Genomic DNA, 20,194 nt, shown 5'->3' on the forward strand with positions numbered 1-20,194 from the left:
GCAAAGATGGCAAGATATTTCCCTGATTATCACTCTGCATGAACCTTGTTTTGTGATATTTATACTGAAACAGGATCAGATCACTGAGGTCAGACTAACCTCCAGAAGTAAAATTCCAGGATGTAATCTCTCTGTAGAATGCTTTACAAATAGCAAAGATAAGAAAGACTTGAGTGTTTTCCATCACACCAGTATTTCTCCGTGTGTTAAAACCTCCTTGGGTAGAACTGGGAACAATTTGCTTGTGGATGCTCTCAAATGCTTCTGATAGTATAAATTTGTTACTGTTGAAAATTATGTAGTGAAAATGAAATATCCACACAGATATGTAGTATGTACTGTTATTATCTTCCTCCATACTGCCACTAGATGCGACCAAACATGGGGGACATGAAATATAACAATGTATTCTCATAGAACATTTTGTATGATATCCTAGGAAAAATGCATGCAGAACATTTTGTATATTATGTATGAATTTGCACCCTATGAATGACATTATGTCATTAATGTACAGTTATGTAATTAATGTTAAGTTACAGAAGTTAGGTTCAGTAACAGAAACATTGTTGGGTGTCTTTAGTTCACTCAAACTTGACACGGATCCAAACTCATGACTCCAGGGGAAAGTCCCGAGCAAAAGTCTGTCTTTTTGTGACCCATTCACCACCCTAACCTGCCTCCTTACAAACACTCAGGTTTGCTTCCTTATTTACTGCTACTAGCACATTGGCGATGTGATCGCAGCCTCTGAAAATACATCGGATATGTACGAATTTGGGTGCACTGCTAGGAAAACATGAAAAATTTGTGAGAACAGCCTGAATATAAGAGATTGAAAATCATTTAATTCATGGTGCAATTTAAAAAAAAAAATCCAAAATTAAATGATAAAAACTAAGGTGAGCCCTGAACCATGCTCCATATTTTTTTTTATTTTCATGTCAGGCATCACTAAATAAGCACAGAGCACAATGCTGCATTCACATGCGGACAGACAGCCTGGGAAAAACAAATAGTCAAACAGATTGGCAGGACAGTAAAACAAAACATCCATTATGACGTGTGTGTATAATGGTAAAAGTGTTCTGTTTAGAATGGAATAAATTATTTTAAATAACTTTATTTTGTGTTTATCATTTTATGTAGGCTAATGTAATTGTCCAGGCTGACAGGGAGCTATGTAACATCTGGATGTAAATTCTGTCACAGGGGACAGTAAAAAGTTTAAATATTTAAACTCTGAAAGGCATCTACTGTTACAGATATTCTCTGCCGGCCTCTCCCAATTTTGCCGTTCTGCTCTTATCCACTGAAATGATATCTGGTTTGTGTATACCATCTCCCTGATTCCATGTGAATGCAGTATAATGCCATGCTCACACTGGATGTAGAAGAGCCCCGATATTTCAACTTATCGCACAAGTATTAGCCTGGCTGTTCCCATTGGAACTGATTTCTCTGTGCCAGTGCATAGGATCCATACTAAAAATGTACATATGGGCAGAAGCCTAAAATGGCACAATGATCACCTGTCCTGCCTGTTGTCTTGTTTATACAGACAGTGTTTTGGCGCTCTTACTACCTCCCCTGACGGATTCAAAGCCAGACAACTCTGTCCCTCCATTCATGTATTGATCTTTCTTGCTCTCTGTTTAGACATAATTGACACACATGGAATAAGTAAGTACAGGATGTATACTCTCTTATTTATAAGAATCAGAACATTACTTCATATACAATATATCCTTTGTGTCATTTTTAATAGATTATCAGTCGCCTGTGGTCAGAGCTCCAGACCACGTGACGATGACAGAGCTCAGCACCACGGCGCATCCAGTGTGAACAGCCCAACTGATGAATATGGGTGCCAATAGGATGCGCAATATAGAAAATTGACACATTTTGTGGCGCTTCCATGTCCAGTATAAACCTGGCACACTACAGTAGACTGCAGCATTATATAATATTTTGCCCAAAGGTGCATGTTTCTGGCTGCTGATTTTGTATTGAAATACAAGAATATTTATTGTGGTGAGAGTCTCCGTTATTATTTCTAAATTAAAAAACAACAACAACAAAAAAAAAAAGACAACTCATTTTGTTACCACAGTTACCTATGATGGATGATTTGAGCACTATCAAGCAGCCATGAAACCCCTCTGAGGGGTTCCCTTAAAACTACTTCAGCTCAGATCAGAATTACACGACAACCATGTGGAGACCAGCTTGAGAGCATATTCTGTAATATTTGATACTGCAAATATGATCTTTGATGAAGAGATTTTGTAACACTGAGGGGAAGTAGGTCAAGTGTGTGCACCTAAACAGACTGTGTGTGAAAACCAAAAAACAAACCTCTCAGCAATGTTTGTCCACTTTAGATTTTCTATCATCTTGTGTATGTTTTCTGTTACCTCTTCAAAATCTCCAAATATTTCATCGGCAACTTAGCACCCAAGAACCTATTTTTGGCCTTCTCTCTTCTTGTCTGTCTTCTCCCCTTCCTTCATCCCCTTGTTCTTTTGCTCCACTGCTGCCATGTCCCTGTCTGCTTGTCCTGACTAATGGGTACAGAGTGCCCCAAAGTGCCCTCGAGTGCCCTTTTGCATTCCACCCATGGATATTCCATCACACACACACACACACACACACACACACACACACACACACACTGATGTCCTAAGATGCTTGTCTACTCAGGAATTCCTCTGGGTGAAGGTGGCTTCCCACCTGCTGAATATCTTGCATAATGTGTTTTGAATAATGCAAATGCTTGAGCCGGTAGTTGTCGGGTACAGCATGTTTCTCTTTCCAAAAAGAGGACAATTTCAGGGTCACACGCTTAAGTGGCTATGTACTATTCATGTAAAAGAAAAAATGTGGGGAGGAAGTCTCTGATGAGTGCAGACATACTATGTGTTCCAGCTCACTCTCAAATTTTTTTTTTTGGCATGACTTATACTTTTACTCTGTTTTACTTTATTTTATTGTATTTTATTGCTCCTATTGCTTTTATTATTTTCATTGCTTTTATTGTTTTTATTGTTGTTATTGCCTCTATTTATTTTTAATTGTTTTTTGCACCTATTGTAAAGCACTTTGGTTCACCGAAAGGGTTGTTGTAAAGGGCTGTATAAATAAAGAACAACAACAACAACAACAAGGTATTGCAAAGACAGCTTGTGCAAATTTTCAATGTAAATGTAATAATTTAAAATGTAAAACAGTAAAAACAGACAACAAATGGTATGCACATACTACAAAAGAGATAACAAATATATGAAAAATCAAAAATAAAAGGTACATTCCACCATGTACATCAATGTTCCACTATCTTCTTTAAACCAGGTATACAAAGTGCAATTTTGTTAATATAAGATAATAAATTGGAAAGAGTCATGGCAACATGATTGGTCGTGGCTCGAAAATGGTGGTCCCACATCGCATAGTGAGAGGCAAAACATGTTTAAAGAAATGTGTGGTATTCAAGCAAAGAGGAAAGCCTTGTGAAGTTGTGGCAGCAGAAGCCTTGCCTATATGATGTGTCCTCCAGCTCTTACCATGATAAAGAAGGATGCAGAGGGACAAAGCATGGAAGGAAATAGCGGAGGAGTTGCAGCTAGGTGAGTAACCTAGCAGCTAGTGAACACACACAGAAACACCACAGTGTATAGTGTCCACAAAACTTTAGGTTATTTAATAATGTGACCCTCTTTGTTGTGCTTCAAAGTTGGAGAAGAAATAACCCATGTAGCATCCTTGCACACTCAGTATAGGGAGCTATTGCACTGTACGTTGTAGCCTGCGATTCAGTAGGCACTGTCAGTACAGTCTGCATACATCAAACTTGATGTCATACCCCAATTTATTAGATCCATGTTGCACAATGTAGCTTGCAAATAACTTCTAAAATTGCTAAAATCTCACAGTCTGTAGGAGGCTTTAGAGAGTAAATTCTAATAATTTGGTGACCTGACCTTTGCTCTGGCCCCACCATCTGGCCAAAATGTCCAAATGTACAGAGAGAACAATATAAGTCTAATCTGTAGATTATGAATTCAGTGAATACATGCTCCCCAGAGGATGCACTGTTTTGATTTTGGACAAGCCAAAAGCTTTCATTGAACTTTATGAATATATGGATGAATAAACAAAAAAGCAAAATGTTGTTCACCCTCTAATTCTCCCAGATCTTCTTTAAACACAATTGTGGCTTTTTTGTTGATAAATAAGAAAAATTTAAAAAGAATCAGTATAATAATTAAATTCCACAGTAAATATACAACTATGGTTTACTCCAGCGCTCATTTAGATATTTACCTGCAACCTAGTGAAACATCTTCTCCCCTCAAGATACATTATTATCCGCAACCAGCAACTCTATAGACAAATTTGGCAACTGCTTAGTGTATTCCACCATCTTATGGTCTTGCTGTTACTGTGGAGGCATGCTTCAATGTTTGCTGCTCTCTGCTGACAGTAGCTGCAGCAAAGGTTGTTGATTTTGAATTTTTTCTTAACTAATATCAAGCTTTGGCATAAAATGAAGACATTACTGACTCTACCAATTGCAGTTACATTTTCCATGGTTTAGAAAAAAAAAACATAGCTGCCGGTCAGTGGTGTAAGGCAGTTTGGATGGGCTCTAGAGTTGGGCGGTATCCAAATTTTGTTACCGTTAAACCTTCCCCACGTTTTCCCGGGGTATTACCGTGACTAATTAAAAATCACTTTGAAGGGCTCAGAGGGAATCGTAAAATGTTGGCTTGTGCCTACACCATTCAGAAGTAGAATAGCAAACATTACATAGGCCTAAGAATACTAAAAAAATAACAACAAAACATGTACAACATTAAAAACTTTTATTAACAACTATTTTAAAAAGTGCAAATGCAGCAGTCAACTAAACAGAATGAAATAACAACAAATTGTCTGTGGGCTACAGTCCACTTCCAAAAAAGTAACAATAAATAACGGCAGTAATGATAATGTGTGCTATACAGCGTATCCTCAGACCGCAACGGGTATTGTCCGTTGGTTTATTTTTTGAACCTATCAACATAACACCCGCTCTGATGGAGAGGTTGTGGCACAAACACACAGGTACTTTCGGGCAACCCTCAATATCAGAGGAAAACAGCTGGCTCCATCACATTTCCACCAGAGAAGGGGTCTTCGTCTCCCTGAATAACAGGCTTGCGACAATAAGCAGTTATCTCTGCTCCTGCTCGCTCCTGTATGGTGCCGACCGGACCTGCCACCGCATCGGCTCTTCTCTGAAGGAGACTGCCCAGACTCGTCTTCTTTTAGGTGGTTTGGGTTGCATTTCTCCCTCCTCCACTCTGATGGCCACTGGACCTGCTGCTGCTGCTTGCAGAAGTTGTGAAATGTCATCTCCCGACAACAGTTAAGGGCAGTTATGAGAGAAACATTATAGCCTACTATTAGTTTTAAATTGTAATTAGTATTAAATTGAAAACTCAAGCACACATACCTAGGTGCTGGACAAGCACTCATTATTCAGGCATTAAATAAATTATATTTAATATTATATCAGGCCCCTATAGGCCTGTATGGGCAGCAGTTTTTTTTTAATGACAGTAATGAAACTGATACCGTTGCTATTTTTAGATACCACGGGATACTTTATTACCGTATTATCGCCCAACCCTAATGGGCTCCATGAAGGTCCCTTGTGCCAGATTTAGCATCTAAACAGCTACCGTTTATTTTATAGTATTATCACTTGATCAAACACAGACTTGATGTTGGACAACATCAACATTCATATTACCAATCATCACTGAATGTAAAAGAAACAACATTGATGGAGATGGGTTTGCCCTCTTGAGGGCATATATAGCAGAGGACAATATTTCTACTTTTATGTGTGTTCTCCTTGGAACACAGGCATATTTCTGAAATGGCAATTTCAATTACTCCCAAGGGCCTATTCTCTGCTCTAGAAATAGTGGGCCCTCGAACCCCTACCCCATGAGCCCCAGTGCACCCGCACGGCCTGCACTGTCTACATTTACGCCCCTGCTGTTTGGTTTAACAATCATAGTATTTGGTGACTTTCAGCCAAAAGCCCCAAACCCCAACTGCATATTCAAAACTGGACAGTTATAAGCCTTTACATAAAATGCATACCTGTCAAGTTTTAGATTTGAAAATAAGGGAAAGTTTTCGGTGCCTGCCGCGATTGTGTCTGCTCGCAAAAGGTGCTTAAACCTAGCCACGTACTTTTATTGATGTTTCAGCATTGGTAGAAACATCCCAGAACATCAACAGCAGATGCAAAAGGATACCTTGTGGCTTATATGTAGATGTGAAAGTCCACAGACAAAGCAGCGATATGTGACTACTTGGCCAGGTTGCGGGGGGTGGGGGGTGGGGGGGGGGGGGGGCATTGGGGTAGCTGCCTATCACTGTGGAGCTAATAGCAGTTCAGGCTTAGGAGTACTTATGTAGGCAGGATGAGGCATTTCCATTCACATTAATATCTCACACTCCTCTCTCTGTATATATTGTATGTACAGCATACATGTGTGTGTGTGTATGTGTGTGTGCTTGCTTGGTAAGACACAGAGAAGTATCTGCATCTCCCCAAATCACAGCTTTCTAATGAGAAATGAGACAGTCCCCCCTCCTTTTTCATCCATCTCTCCCCTGTTTCTTCTCTCAGTGCTCGATTCATCATGTCAGATGTTAATATCCCTAAAGGTCATAGGGAGTCATAAAAGAGGAAAATATGCTTTGTTAAACTTTTCCCCTGACATTTTTTCCCTGTGCCCCCCCCCCGCCCCACCCCCCCCGCCACAACCAGCTAACCTCATCATATTGGTGTGGGGGGTGTGCGGTGACCCGAGCTACTGTTACCACAGCAATCTTTAGAGGATGATTGATAACAACAATAACTGGAGCTGGCAGTCAGCATGGCTTTTAAAAGGATGTGCTCTATATTTGCTCCATCGCATATGAGCTAGTGTAAATGAGAGGATGGATGGAGAAATGAAATAGAAAGGAGAGAGAGAAGAAAAAATGTTTCTTTTTAAATTAGTGACACTCTTTCCTGCACCATAAGTGATATACAAATGTGGAAACAAAGTGAATATTGCCTCACAGCACTAGATGATTGGAGGAGGACCTAGCATAGAAACATGGGGGGAGATGTGATCACAAGGTGATACAATGTCTTTCAGGTGATGTGACCTGGCCCCCAGGAAGTGCAGTGGACTTTGAAGCAAATTTGACATAGAGGCCAAACCATGTAACTACAACCTCCTGGTCCCTCATGTAATGCCATGGGGCCCAAAGAGACCTTTTCCTGAAGATTTACATTTTTATTGAGATGTCTGTAAATCAGTAAATAAATTGTTTTGAGCAACACAACCCCCCATGAAATGATTTGTTTCACTATCAGGATTTGATCCATTTGGTCTGATAACATTTCCAAAATCTAGAAGAGTTGGAGGATTAAATCATCACAAGTTATGATCACGACAACAAGTTCACAGTTGGTAAACAATGGAGGAGAAACTGGTGGTAGTGGCTGCTGGGTACCCAGAGCTATACAACAACGATAGACAGCAGGTTGTCAAACTGCCCCCAAGTCATCCTAAAATATGCCTGGAAATGGCAATCAGGCAGACCTCCTGGACCAACTGGTGGTACTCCCCGTGATCCACACTCTTTTTTAGGGTCTCAAGTACCCACACAAATCTCCTTTTCCCTGTGCCCAACAAACTATTTGCTAACAGCCTCTCACACTTAACCAGAACCTCTGCCTGTCTATTGAAGGAACTAGCTATTAGTTACTGTAGAATAAAAGAAAGTAAATAAACGGTACACAGGATGGTTAGGGTTAAGGGGTGATGGGGTGATTGCCTGGCAACAATAAAACAATGCAGCAATATATATATGTGTGTATATATATACATATATATATATATATATATATATATATATATATATATATATATATATATATATATATACATACATATATATATATATATGTTACCAGTAGCATTCAATTAAAAAGAAGGCAGTGTGGTGCGCCTCGTGTTTTGCAACCTGCATAACCCTTCCTGTGTGATCGGAGCTTTAGCCCATGGAAGTCTCTTGTACGCATGCTCTGCGGGCTACTTTCACAGGCATGGACCGGGCCCTGCCTCCAGCACTGTGTCTAGTTTTCTCTAGCAGCGTGAGAAATATTTATACACTTTATACTTCTCAAAAACACTGTATCACTTTCAGGCCTTTGCACTGCCGATAGCAGTGGCCAGAAGCATTATGTTTTTGGGTCCCATTCTTGGATCCAAAATGTCTTGAGGGATTTTTTTTTTTCAAATGTGGTACAAATGTTGCCCCAAACTCAAGGATGAACGGATTAGATTTTTGTGGGCAAAGGTTAAAAGTCAAGGTCAGCATGATGGTCAGAGGTCAAGATTACTTGATTGATCTTGTGTGTCTCATTTCGTGAACATGATATATCAAGAACTCCTTCAGGGAATTTCCTCAGATTTGTTCTGCAAAACACACTTCTAGCCTCTTTTCTGGCCATTATTCAGTGTCATATCTCAGGAACAGAGGGGGAGACATTTGGTCAGATACGAAATTGGTGACACTTCTTTTGGATGTCCACCTTGAAACTGTGCTGATTGTATAGATTTTCTGAGTTGCCAGGGGGAAGATGTGCTTTAAGCATTCATGTTTTCACAGACATGGATGTAAACTGCAAGTGCAACTTCACGGGTTGGCAGTGTTCAATCAATCAATCAATCAATCAATTTTATTTATAAAGCCCAATATCACAAATCACAATTTGCCTCACAGGGCTTTACAGCATACGACATTCCTCTGTCCTTATGACCCTCGCAGCGGATAAGGAAAAACTCCCCAAAAAAAACCCTTTAACGGGGGAAAAAAAACGGTAGAAACCTCAGGAAGAGCAACTGAGGAGGGATCCCTCTTCCAGGACGGACAGACGTGCAATAGATGTCATACAGAACAGATCAGCATAACAAATTAACAGTAATCCACATGACACAAATTAACAGTAATCCACATGACACAATGAGACAGAGAGAGAGAGAGAGAGAGAGAGAGAGAGAGAGAGAGAGAGATGCAGGTAATGACAGTAGCTTACAGCAACATTATTGAAAGTAATAATATTATAGTTATAGTTCTGGCTACTGTGGTACAATATGTTGAAAGTATGTATAAATATCTGGCAGTATACATGTGTGACAATAGTCATATGTGTATAATAATAGTAGAAGTATGACTAATGATATCAGCAGCAGCAGCAGGAGGCATCTGGCAGGACCACGGCAGCAACACAACCACACACGTCACGCTGTCCAGGCACCGCTGCGATATGAGTTAATCTGAGAGACAGTGGAGCACAAAGGTTTCGGAGAAGAAGCCGAGTTAGTGACATCCAGAATGGCCGAGTTAGCAAGATGCAGTAATAGAATACACGAGAGAGAGAGAGAGAGAGAGAGAGAGAGAGAAGGAGAGAAGGTGCCCGGTGTATTATAGGGGAGTCCTCCGGCAGACTAGGCCTAAGTCAGCCTAACTAGGGGCTGGTACAGGGCAAGCCTGAGCCAGCCCTAACTATAAGCTTTACCAAAGAGGAAAGTCTTAAGTCTAGTCTTAAATGTGGAGACGGTGTCTGCCTCCCGGACTGTAACAGGAAGATGATTCCACAGGAGAGGAGCCTGATAGCTGAAGGCTCTGGCTCCTGATCTACTTTTGGAGACTTTAGGGACCACGAGTAACCCTGCATTCTCAGAGCGCAGTGTTCTGGTGGGATAATATGGCACTATGAGCTCTCTAAGATATGACGGAGCTTGACCATTTAGAGCTTTATAAGTTAACAGTAGGATTTTAAATTCGATTCTGGATTTTACAGGGAGCCAGTGCAGAGAAGCTAAAACAGGAGAAATATGATCATGTTTCTTAGTTCCTGTTAGTACATGTGCTGCTGCATTCTGAATTAGCTGGAGAGTTTTTAAGGACTTACTAGAGCTACCTGATAATAGAGAGTTACAGTAATCCAGCCTTGAGGTAACAAAAGTGTGGACCAATTTTTCTGCATCTTTTCGGGTCAGGATAGGCCTAATTTTCGCAATATTACGCAGATGAAAAAATGCAGTCCGTGAGGTTTGTTTTAAATGAGAATTAAAAGACAAATCTTGATCAAATATTACTCCGAGCAGTGTTGTAATCTATCTCACCATTTGACTCCTCCACTCCAATGTGACAACATATTGATAGCGTAAAAAGACACAAGCCTATGAAATAGGAAGAGTCATAAAGGACACATTGCCAGTATTGACAGTTCTCCTTTAATTAGATTTTTAAAAATCGCAATATATTGCTTTGCTTACAGTATCACAATAGATCGCAATATACAGAAAAGTGGGTATGCACTATATGCGGCGCATAGGGGTGCCGCGCTAGAGGGGGCGCCAAAGCGATGAGCGGAAAATTATTTCCAGTCGGCATTTTCTGTATTTAACAGCTGTTTGTGCATGTGTAAATGATATGATCAATAACAGAGGCACGTCACAGATTAGACGCCCCTCCGCTCCCCCCCCCCCCCCCCCCCCCCCCCCCCACACACACACACACACACACACACACACTATAGGCGCTCCAGTCTCAGGGGCACAAAATAGAAAACGGAAGAGGGAGAAGGAGAAAGAGTTCGTTGGAATGAAAAAAGGCATTTCAAAGTGGTTGAAAGACAGTAGGTAAGTAAATATTCAGGTTAGCTAAAGCTACTACTAGTAAAAGGACAGGTTACAGTTGTCTTGCAACTGTGTACTGATCAGTATTTACAATATAACAGATCATGGCAAGAAAAATAAAGGAGCTTGTTTGTGGTTATTTTGTTGTTCAGACAGTAATCGGAAGTCTCGGATGTCGTCCAAACACTCTATTTACTAATTGGATTATAACTCGGCAGTGGTGTGTGATAGAGACTTACGGCAAAAAGAGGGGTCCGACATGATCGTAGCCCTTTCAGATGCTTTGTAATCCAGCCTTGAAGTTCAGTGACTTTTTGGAGTCTTGGCCTTTGAATCCTTCATAATACTGAACATTTTTTATCGTGATCTGTGGATTTACTGTATTCACTGAACTACTGAGGCACCTGAAGTAAGAATAGAAGAGTGTAGATCAAGTAAATAATGTGTAGATTCTTATTTGTGCATTTAGATGGCAGGCGGACCTAAAGGGAGAAAAAAGGGCTTAGACCTCTGAGGGTTTTTAATTAGATGGTGAATCATAAAACAGATAAATTATAGAACTTGGGAGTGATACACTTGAGTTTAAATGTCTTCACTCGGATATAACACTACAGTGATGTTGTGATGTATCTGATAAGTCTGATCAGATGCAGCATCCAATCAGTAACTGATATCCAATAAGGATATCATTTAAAATAAAAAAAATCATGTTTTTTATATGTGGTTTGACTGCTGTATTTTTGAAACCTCCTTAACACAAAGTTCATGTTGTTCAGGTGTGAGGATGGAGAGAAAGAAGAGAAGAAGACAGAAAAAGAATCAGGACAGACAGGGGAAGGCGACAGGTTGGTCTAATATTAGGTGGAAGTGTAGGAACAGCCACTTGATACCAAGTGATTAATTTCTAAATATTATTTATATTGAAAAATTGCATTAGCAAGATGTGTAATTTATTCAAAGCTATTAAATAATGCTTGTTTGACCATATAACTTAGCAGAGAAGAACACAGGCAAGGGGTGGAGACAGACATGAGGTCGGTGATGGCATCTGCTATAGAGGAGACCAGTGATGACATCAGGTAGGAATAATTAAACTAGTGAGGCCACAAAAACCTAGATGCCCAGCATGGTTTGAATTTCTGCTGACCAACCTATTCACTGTGTCCTTTTGGGAAAATTAGTGCAGGCAGACATGGCAAGTCAATCACCACAGAGGAGAATGTGGAACAGAGAGGTGAAGATGAGGGAGAGGAACAGAGAGGTCCAGATGATGATGAAGAGGAACTGGAACAGAGAGGTGAAGATGAGGGAGAGGAACAGAGAGGTCCAGATGATGATGAAGAGGAACTGGAACAGAGAGGTGAAGATGAGGGAGAGGTCCAGATGATGATGAAGAGGAACTGGAACAGAGAGGTGAAGATGAGGGAGAGGAACAGAGAGGTCCAGATGATGATGAAGAGGAACTGGAACAGAGCGGTGAAGATGAGGGAGAGGAACAGAGAGGTGCAGAGGAGAGGGCTGGGGCAAGGCCTTACTCAGAAGATCCATCTGAATGGCCTTCACCACACGAAATGGGGGACTCATTCAGGCAGTACATGGTTGAGAATGGCCCACAGAAATGTCCTGATGGGCCATATCCAAGATCAGATAAGAGTAAAAGGTGTTTTTCCAAAGCATACTGTTTTCGTGTACTGTCCAATGGAGAGAAAGTCGAGCGGGATTGGTTACTATACTCCAAAAGTACTAACAGAGTCTATTGTTTTGCATGTAAGCTTTTTGGTGAAGCTAGAGTTGCTGACAGACGCCTTGTGGTGGGGTATAATAACTGGCAGTGTCTTTCAAAAACACTGAAGCACCATGAAACCAGTGGTTATCACACAAATGCTTATCTGATGTGGAAAGAATTGGCATCCCGCTTACGCCTTGGTAAAACTATTGATAGCGAATTGCAGAGAGCCATGGCTGCTGAAAAGGCACACTGGAGAAGTGTGTTGACTCGAGTGATCGACTGCATACTCTTCCTTGCAGAAAGAAACTTGCCACTGAGGGGAAAAAATGCACAGTAAGGAAAATCCTAAAAATGGAAATTTTCTGGGTATCCTTGAGCTCATAGCACGGTATGATGTCACACTGGCGGAGCATCTTAGAAAGGCTGCCTCAAAAAAAACCACCGGATATCTGTCCTGGTGCACTCAAAATGAATTTTTAGATTCAATATCAGAATGTGTTTTGGGTAAAATTTGTGCCCAGATCAAAGCCTCCAAGTACTTTGCAGTGGAATTGGACTGCACACCCGATATTTCAAAGCAAGAGCAGGCCTCAGTTATCATATGGTATGTTCATACAGATGAGAAGAAGAAGGTCACTATTACTGAGTCTTTTGTGGGGTTCACTGCTGTGAAGGACACAACTGGGAAAGGCCTCACAGATACACTGACAGGGGTGCTGGATAGTCTGGGGTTGGAGTTGGCTAATTGTAGGGGACAAAGTTACGACAATGGCTCTAATATGAGGGGAATACACAAGGGTATCCAAGCTTTAATACAAGAGAGATGTCCAGAGGCTCTGTTCATCCCCTGCTGTAGCCACAGCCTGAACCTTTTGTTATGCGATGCAGCCTCATCCAACAGAGAGTGTCTAACCTTCTTTGGCACTCTTCAAAGATTGTACACCATCTTTTCGTCTTCTGTAAAGAGGTGGGATATTCTCACAGAATTTGTTGACATCACACTGAAGCCTCTGAGTGACACCAGGTGGGAAGCAAAGCTAGACTCTGTCAAAGCTGTACGTTTCCAGTTTGGGGGGGATTCTAGATGCGCTAGAAAAGCTTGAAGAAGTGGCAGGAGACAGCAGAATTGTCTCAGAGGCAAAGTCACTGTCTGACAAGCTTGTAAGTATGGAGTTCCTTGTGTGCCTCTTGGTTTGGTATGACTTATTGTCAGAGATCAACTTTGCAAGCAAGGCACTAGAAGCAGCAGATGTCTCAATGGACACAGCCATTAGATTGATCGATTCTCTGAAAGAGTTTTTGCTCAAGTATAGAGAGGAGGGCTTTCAGAAGTCACTTGACATTGCACGCAGGATAGCCATTGAAATGGATGCTTCTCCAGAATTCAAAGAGAGACGTTTAAGGAAGCAAAAGAGGTTCCAAGATGACAATTCCAGCACTGGTCATCATGAAAAGGAACCCGAGAGGCACTTTAGGTGCATGGTTTTCAATGTAATTGTCGACACAGTCCTGCAAGAGTTGTCTGACAGGTTTTCCAATCTTCAGCTTGTGTCTGAGAAATTTAAATTCATCACTAAAATGGAGCACATGACAAAAGCTGAGCTGGAAGAATCAGTTACCAGATATGCCCTGACTACCTGTGATGTTTCCAGAGATATCATTCAAGAAATATACCCAGCAAGCCGTCTACTGAAGGGTTACAAGGCTCTTGAGAAGTTAAATTTCCTCATACAGGAGAATCTTCATTTGGTGTTCCCAAATTTGACAGTAGCCCTTAGAGTATTCCTGACCATGCCTCTGACGGTTGCATCTGCCGAGAGATCCTTCAGTAAGCTGAAGCTTATCAAAACATACCTTCGTTCGTGTATGAGCAATAATCGCTTGACCCAGTTAGCAGTGATCTCTATTGAAAACAGTGTGGCACGGTCTATTTCATTTGATGCCATTCTTGACAAATGGGCGAGTGCAAAGGCACGACATGTAACAATTTAGTGGTAACATTGTTACATAGAAAACAAACTGTTGTTCAGATGTCATAATTTCATATTTCCACTACAGAGAATATATTGAGCACTGGGTGCCACTGCTGTTACAAGTTATTACATTATTATGCATTATTTTTTGTTTTTGATTGCGCTGATCACCTGCTGTACTATGTAACTTAAAATAAAAGTCTGTACTAATAGTCTTATATTTTATATGCCATGAATCAACAGGTAAGCATTATGAACAAAATCCGGTCTGGGGGGGGGCGCCTGTAATGTGTCTGCATACCCCTCAGAAAGTAGGTAGTTGCGCCCCTGGCAATATATGAAATTGTAACCACTGTATCGTGATACTATCATATCACCAGATACAAAGCCGTAGTTCTCTGTACACCCAAGAGCAAGACACTGTGACAACCATGCTGAAGGCCCACAGTTATGAAAAATTCAGAGATTTTTACCATAAAGCGTTCGGAGCAGCCTCACAAAAAAGGCAGAGCACTCTGAAAAAAGATTCTGAGGGTGCCGCTTTTCTCTAGATGTCTGCATGTGACCGTATGTGCTTGCTCCTCATTGAGAGCAATTGAAAAAAGATGCCTGCACTGAGACAAAAATGCTATGTGGACATAGTGTAGTCTTAATTGTTGAACCCTGAGGCCAAACATTAAAGCTATAATCCAATTTTTTGGAAGGGATGAGATGAGTCATAACAAAAATTTTCCAGGAAAAGTGGTTAAGTAACTAAGAAGATCGATATCAATTCAACCTGATATATTACCCATAAATGTGGTCATTTTGCTAACTTGCACTCATCAACTCTTGTGGAGACTGAAGAAAATTAAGACTCTTACTCAGCGAAGTATATCACGGAACTGTGTGGGCCTCCTACAGCTAGTGTTGTTTTTGGCGGCCTGTTTTAATTTTAGTTTTAGTCTAGTCTTTGTGTTAAACTGTCATTTTAGTTTTTATTAGTTTTAGTCACGTTCATACTCTTTTTTGTCTAGTCAAGTTTCAGTCAACTAAAAGTCTGAGCATTTTAATCTTATTTTAGTCAGAATAATCCATGACTATTTTCGTCTCGTTTTAGTCGACGAAAACTGATGACATTTTAGTCTAGTTTTAGTCAATGAAAATTGTATTTTAGTCTCTTTTTAGTAATGCAATTCTATTATACCCAGTGACAGTCAATATAGTATAAGTACCTAGTATAGTATAACCAAACCAAAATTTTCTTTTCTAAATTAACTCCTAGTTAGAGCTAAATATATATTTATTTATACAACAGTTAGTTCCGACTGAGTAATTTGATTGGACGAGAGGCATTCCGTGAGTGCTGATATAGAGTATAACATCACTGGGACTTGTAACAGTAAAATCACTCTGCTCACAGGTGTTATAAGTAAGGGATAATGTATAATGAGCTGGTGAATACTGGGAAAATAACTCCGGACAGGGGAATAGAACCCCGACGCGCACCCTGCCCTGCCAGCAACCGCTGAATCTCCTTGTCAGGACAGCGTCCCTAGCAACGCTGGGCTACATAGCAACGGTCATTACACAGTAATATCAGACCTCTGAATGCCGCGACTGACCAATCAGAATACAGCATTTAATAGAGCCGTGTAATAAATATAAATACAGCCGTTAATTAACCAACTGTCACACTTGCTACATTGACACAAACTGACACTAGCGTTAAACCAGGAAGATGGATATTTTCCCCAAAATTACATTTGAATTAAATTATGAGTGGTCGTCAGGAGAGGACGAGGAAAAGGAAAGCCAGGACTCTTCTGTGCAGACCTCCAGGTGTGTTTGTGTAACATCAGCCGACCTCGACAAACTGGAGAGGAGCAAAAATGAAGCGAACACGGTCAGGAATTATCAATGATCATCTGATGAGGTACTGATGAGGATGAGGGAGAGTGGAAGCTGAATCCGGCCGTGCCAACATCCAGGTTTGCCAACGTTTCATCAGCCGAACTGGACGAAGTTACACAGTTGCAGATCAATGTAAATACAAAGTAGCTTGTGAGTTCCTGCTGTGTGTTCCGCGTCAACAACAGACTGGGGGAACTGTGTTTTTTTTTTGCGGAGCTACATAACATACTTAAATAATTTATTTCATTACCTTTTGTTAACATTTCCTTACTCAGCATTGCTGTTTAAGCTGTTGTTGAACTGAGAGCAATATCACGAGTGCGAGTGATGTTGTACTGTATATCGTCACGGCCGTAATCCATCTGTGCAGCACGACGCACAGCCTAGGAAACAGAAATACTGCAAAATAATAATAATAACGCGACTAAACATTATAACGTTATTTCATCTCGTCTCGTTTTGGTCAACGAAAATGAAGAGACATTTTAGCAGAGGTTTTATTTTGTAAACCACATTTAGTCTCGTTTTTATTCGTCAACAATATTGCATTATATATTTATAGTTATCGTCACATGACCACCATTTACGTTGCGTCTCGTCTCGTTTTCGTCACGTGATAAATGTTCGTTGACAACAATATTTAGTTATACTTTTCGTTGATGAAAGCAACACTACCTGCAGCTTCTAAAAAACCCAAGATTTTTACACAATCATATCAAACTCTTGTCTCTGAGTCTGACTGAACTTCATAACATCAAACACATGAAAAGTCTATGAGCTCATGTACTACATGGGCTCATGTAGTGACAGTACAACACATCAGAGAAGTTTGAGGCTTTTCCAACATCTGTAGTTTTTTGCCCAGAAAAAGCATCATGCCCACATCCCTAACAAACTCCCAGTGTCAGGCACCTTCTGACACATTTATAGATGTGAAGCACTGACTTGGTGGAGGTGAATGCGAAGATATGCAGATTCATATTCCATTGCGGGGGGGTGGGGGGGGTCCTTTCATCCTTTCATTCCCCATTCCATTTTATCATATACCTATATGTCCTCCACTGCACACTGACAGGGACTGTGAGGACAGGCGAACAAGAGAAGTAGTGAACATGACCATCATGAATAAGAGATTAAATAAAAGCAAGAGGCTGTGAAGCCACTGTGGCACCCAGAGCAAATGAAAAGCAGTTTTGATAAAAGCACATCAAGACCTTCTTCACACAGGAAACCAATGCAAGACACTGCAAAATCTGAGACAAATAAATATCTCTGAAAATGGCACTTCACTCTGGAACTGATCAGGAGAAATTAGAAAGACAGAGAGGATGTGTTCAAAGTGTTTGCATTCCTCTACAGTGTATGTGAGACTTTATGTTTACACACACACGCATGCACGCACGCACTCACACACACACACACACACACACACACACACACACACACACACACACACACAGAGGCTAGTTTGCACTAATTTGACCACTTGTGTCTGAGGACACAATAGCAGTATATTAAAAATGAGTCAAATCTTAACTTATTTTTATGGAGAAGTTTCCCTTGACACAGAGGAAGGGAGAATATGTTTGTAGGAAAACATTAAAACATCAAGTAATTAATAAAGTAAAGTAGAATAAATTCAGATACCCATGCTTTTAAAATGATTTTTGAATCAGCAAGTTTTTACTTCCCAGATAACTAAACCATAATACATGAACATGAACAGAGATGCACTGAAGGACATGTTTACATACAGGTATATGTGCGCAAACACCAACACACGCACACACACTTGGAAAGTAGTGAGTAAATGAGGTATTGGAGGAATGAGATGTAAAGAGAAAGAGTAAAACACAAAACAAAAGCAACATATACTGGTAGTATAAAGCAGGGTTTATACTTTTGTGTTGAATTAATGTCATACAGCGTAGGCTCTGTGTAGATGCGTAGCCTATGAAATAGCCTACGCCATAGGCAGAGCTACACCACCTCAGAAATGTAACCACATGTTGCAGTAATACAGACCCTTTGTCTTTTTTGTAAGCTGTAAACGATTTCCCTCGGTGGTAACAAAGATTTTATCTACATTTATTTTACACATTAAAAACAATAAACTATTAGCATATGACAGTTGTTTTGTCAGTGAACTTTGTGAGTTGTAACAGAGCCATATTTTGTAACTTTACCTTTGTTAAATCTTGCTGTTAGCCACAAGGCTAATTTATACAATGTAAAATGCTAATAGTGCTAACAATGTTGGCATGTTGTATTTGTGGGGAAAAACAAAGTTAGAAAAACAAGTTAAAAAGAAAATTACAAACATAAACGTGATCAAAACCAAAACAAAAGGACAGAATAATACCTGGTTCTAGATAGAGAGGAAGACTTCTTCCTCCTCCACTACTTCTTCTCTAATGAGCTTCACTGGGCCCTATCATCAGGACGTGTGTGTGTGTGTGTGTGTGTGTGTGTGTGTGTGAGATGGTGGGTCGGGGGGCTTCCTCCACTGCTAAGCAGAAATATATCACTTCATAGCATGTATGAGTGCAAATGAGCAAATGAGTGCAGGGAAGATGGGGGGCAGGGGGACAATCAATTATTCAGCAGTGAACACTTTTCACTTATTTCTTAACTAAATTCTCAACATCCACACCGCCTCTTGTCCAATTCATCATCCTCCATCCACCTGAGAAAGGAAGGCCCTTTCCACAGCAGGGTCCATGTTCCCAGCGTCCCCCCCCCCCCTCCAATGACAAGGTTTTCCATGACTGTGGAAACCCTGTACTTTAGGAGCTGGAGAGCTCTTAGTTTGTTTTCAACTCACAGTAAATAAATCATCATGTTTAATGGCACAGTGGTAACACTTTAACTTTTAAGGGTTCAATCATGGTGTGAGCTAGTGAGGCAGTGTATTTTGTACCTGTAGGACTGCAGGCTGTGACTATTAAAGCAGATGTTAGCTTTCTTGCATTTCACACAGCACTCAGAAAAAATCTGAACATCCACAACTCCCGCCTCCCTCCAAAGTCCCATCCCCCTCCTCCTGCAACTCCACCTCCCCACAAAGGCCTCCTCCATTACGTCTATGATAGATGTAAGAGTTGGCAAGGTAATGTTAGATACACAGACGAGGAGAGTGAGTGTAATGTTACAACCAAGACAGTCAAACGCAACCCCTGAGTTTTAAAACTCAACCAGAGTCAATGATAAGTGATGAGTTTTAGAATACGGTTACAATGCTAATGTTAGATAGTAGAGCTAACATTACTAGTAAGTCGAAACGCACAAGGAAGATAACGTCAAAGTTTAAGAGGCCACGCTACAGTAGGCTAACGTTAGCCATCAGCGACTGGATGCTGTGTTGTCATATATAACATTATGAACTGAACTTCTTTATTTGTCATTTTTATGCGCAGCACAATACCCCAATACCCCAAGCAAAAAGAAACAAACATTTAAAAACAATTTGTGCAACATATAAGAAAGAACATATCGTGCAATAGTAAGATGAAAAGGTCGACATTTCACAGTCAAAAACTCTACATCCTGAGGGCAGAACTGGGAGATCCTATTCACATCACAGCACCATGAATTGTTTGTGTACACACCACGGAGTTTACCAGATGATGCAGTCATCCTGTCTGCTCTGTGTAGTGTAAGCCCTGTTAGTCTGATATGTTACCATTCATCCATGTCTCAGTGAAGACAAGGACACAGCAGTCCCTCACTCCTAGGTAAATGGTAATGGTAAATGGACCTGCATTTGTATAGCGCCTTTCTAGTCATCTGACCACTCAAAGCATGTTTTACACTATGAGTCACATTCACACATT

At 40.6% G+C, this 20,194-nt stretch overlaps 1 protein-coding gene across 12 annotated transcripts in view; it reads right to left on the reverse strand.

Moving 5' to 3' along the window:
- rbfox3a (RNA binding fox-1 homolog 3a) overlaps window positions 1-20,194 on the reverse strand; it is a 1,467,330-nt gene that overhangs the window by 322,875 nt on the left and 1,124,261 nt on the right. The window lies entirely within an intron of this gene.

Source organism: Epinephelus lanceolatus, chromosome 21, assembly GCF_041903045.1.
Source record: "Epinephelus lanceolatus isolate andai-2023 chromosome 21, ASM4190304v1, whole genome shotgun sequence".
NCBI classification, from domain to species: Eukaryota; Metazoa; Chordata; class Actinopteri; order Perciformes; family Serranidae; genus Epinephelus; species Epinephelus lanceolatus.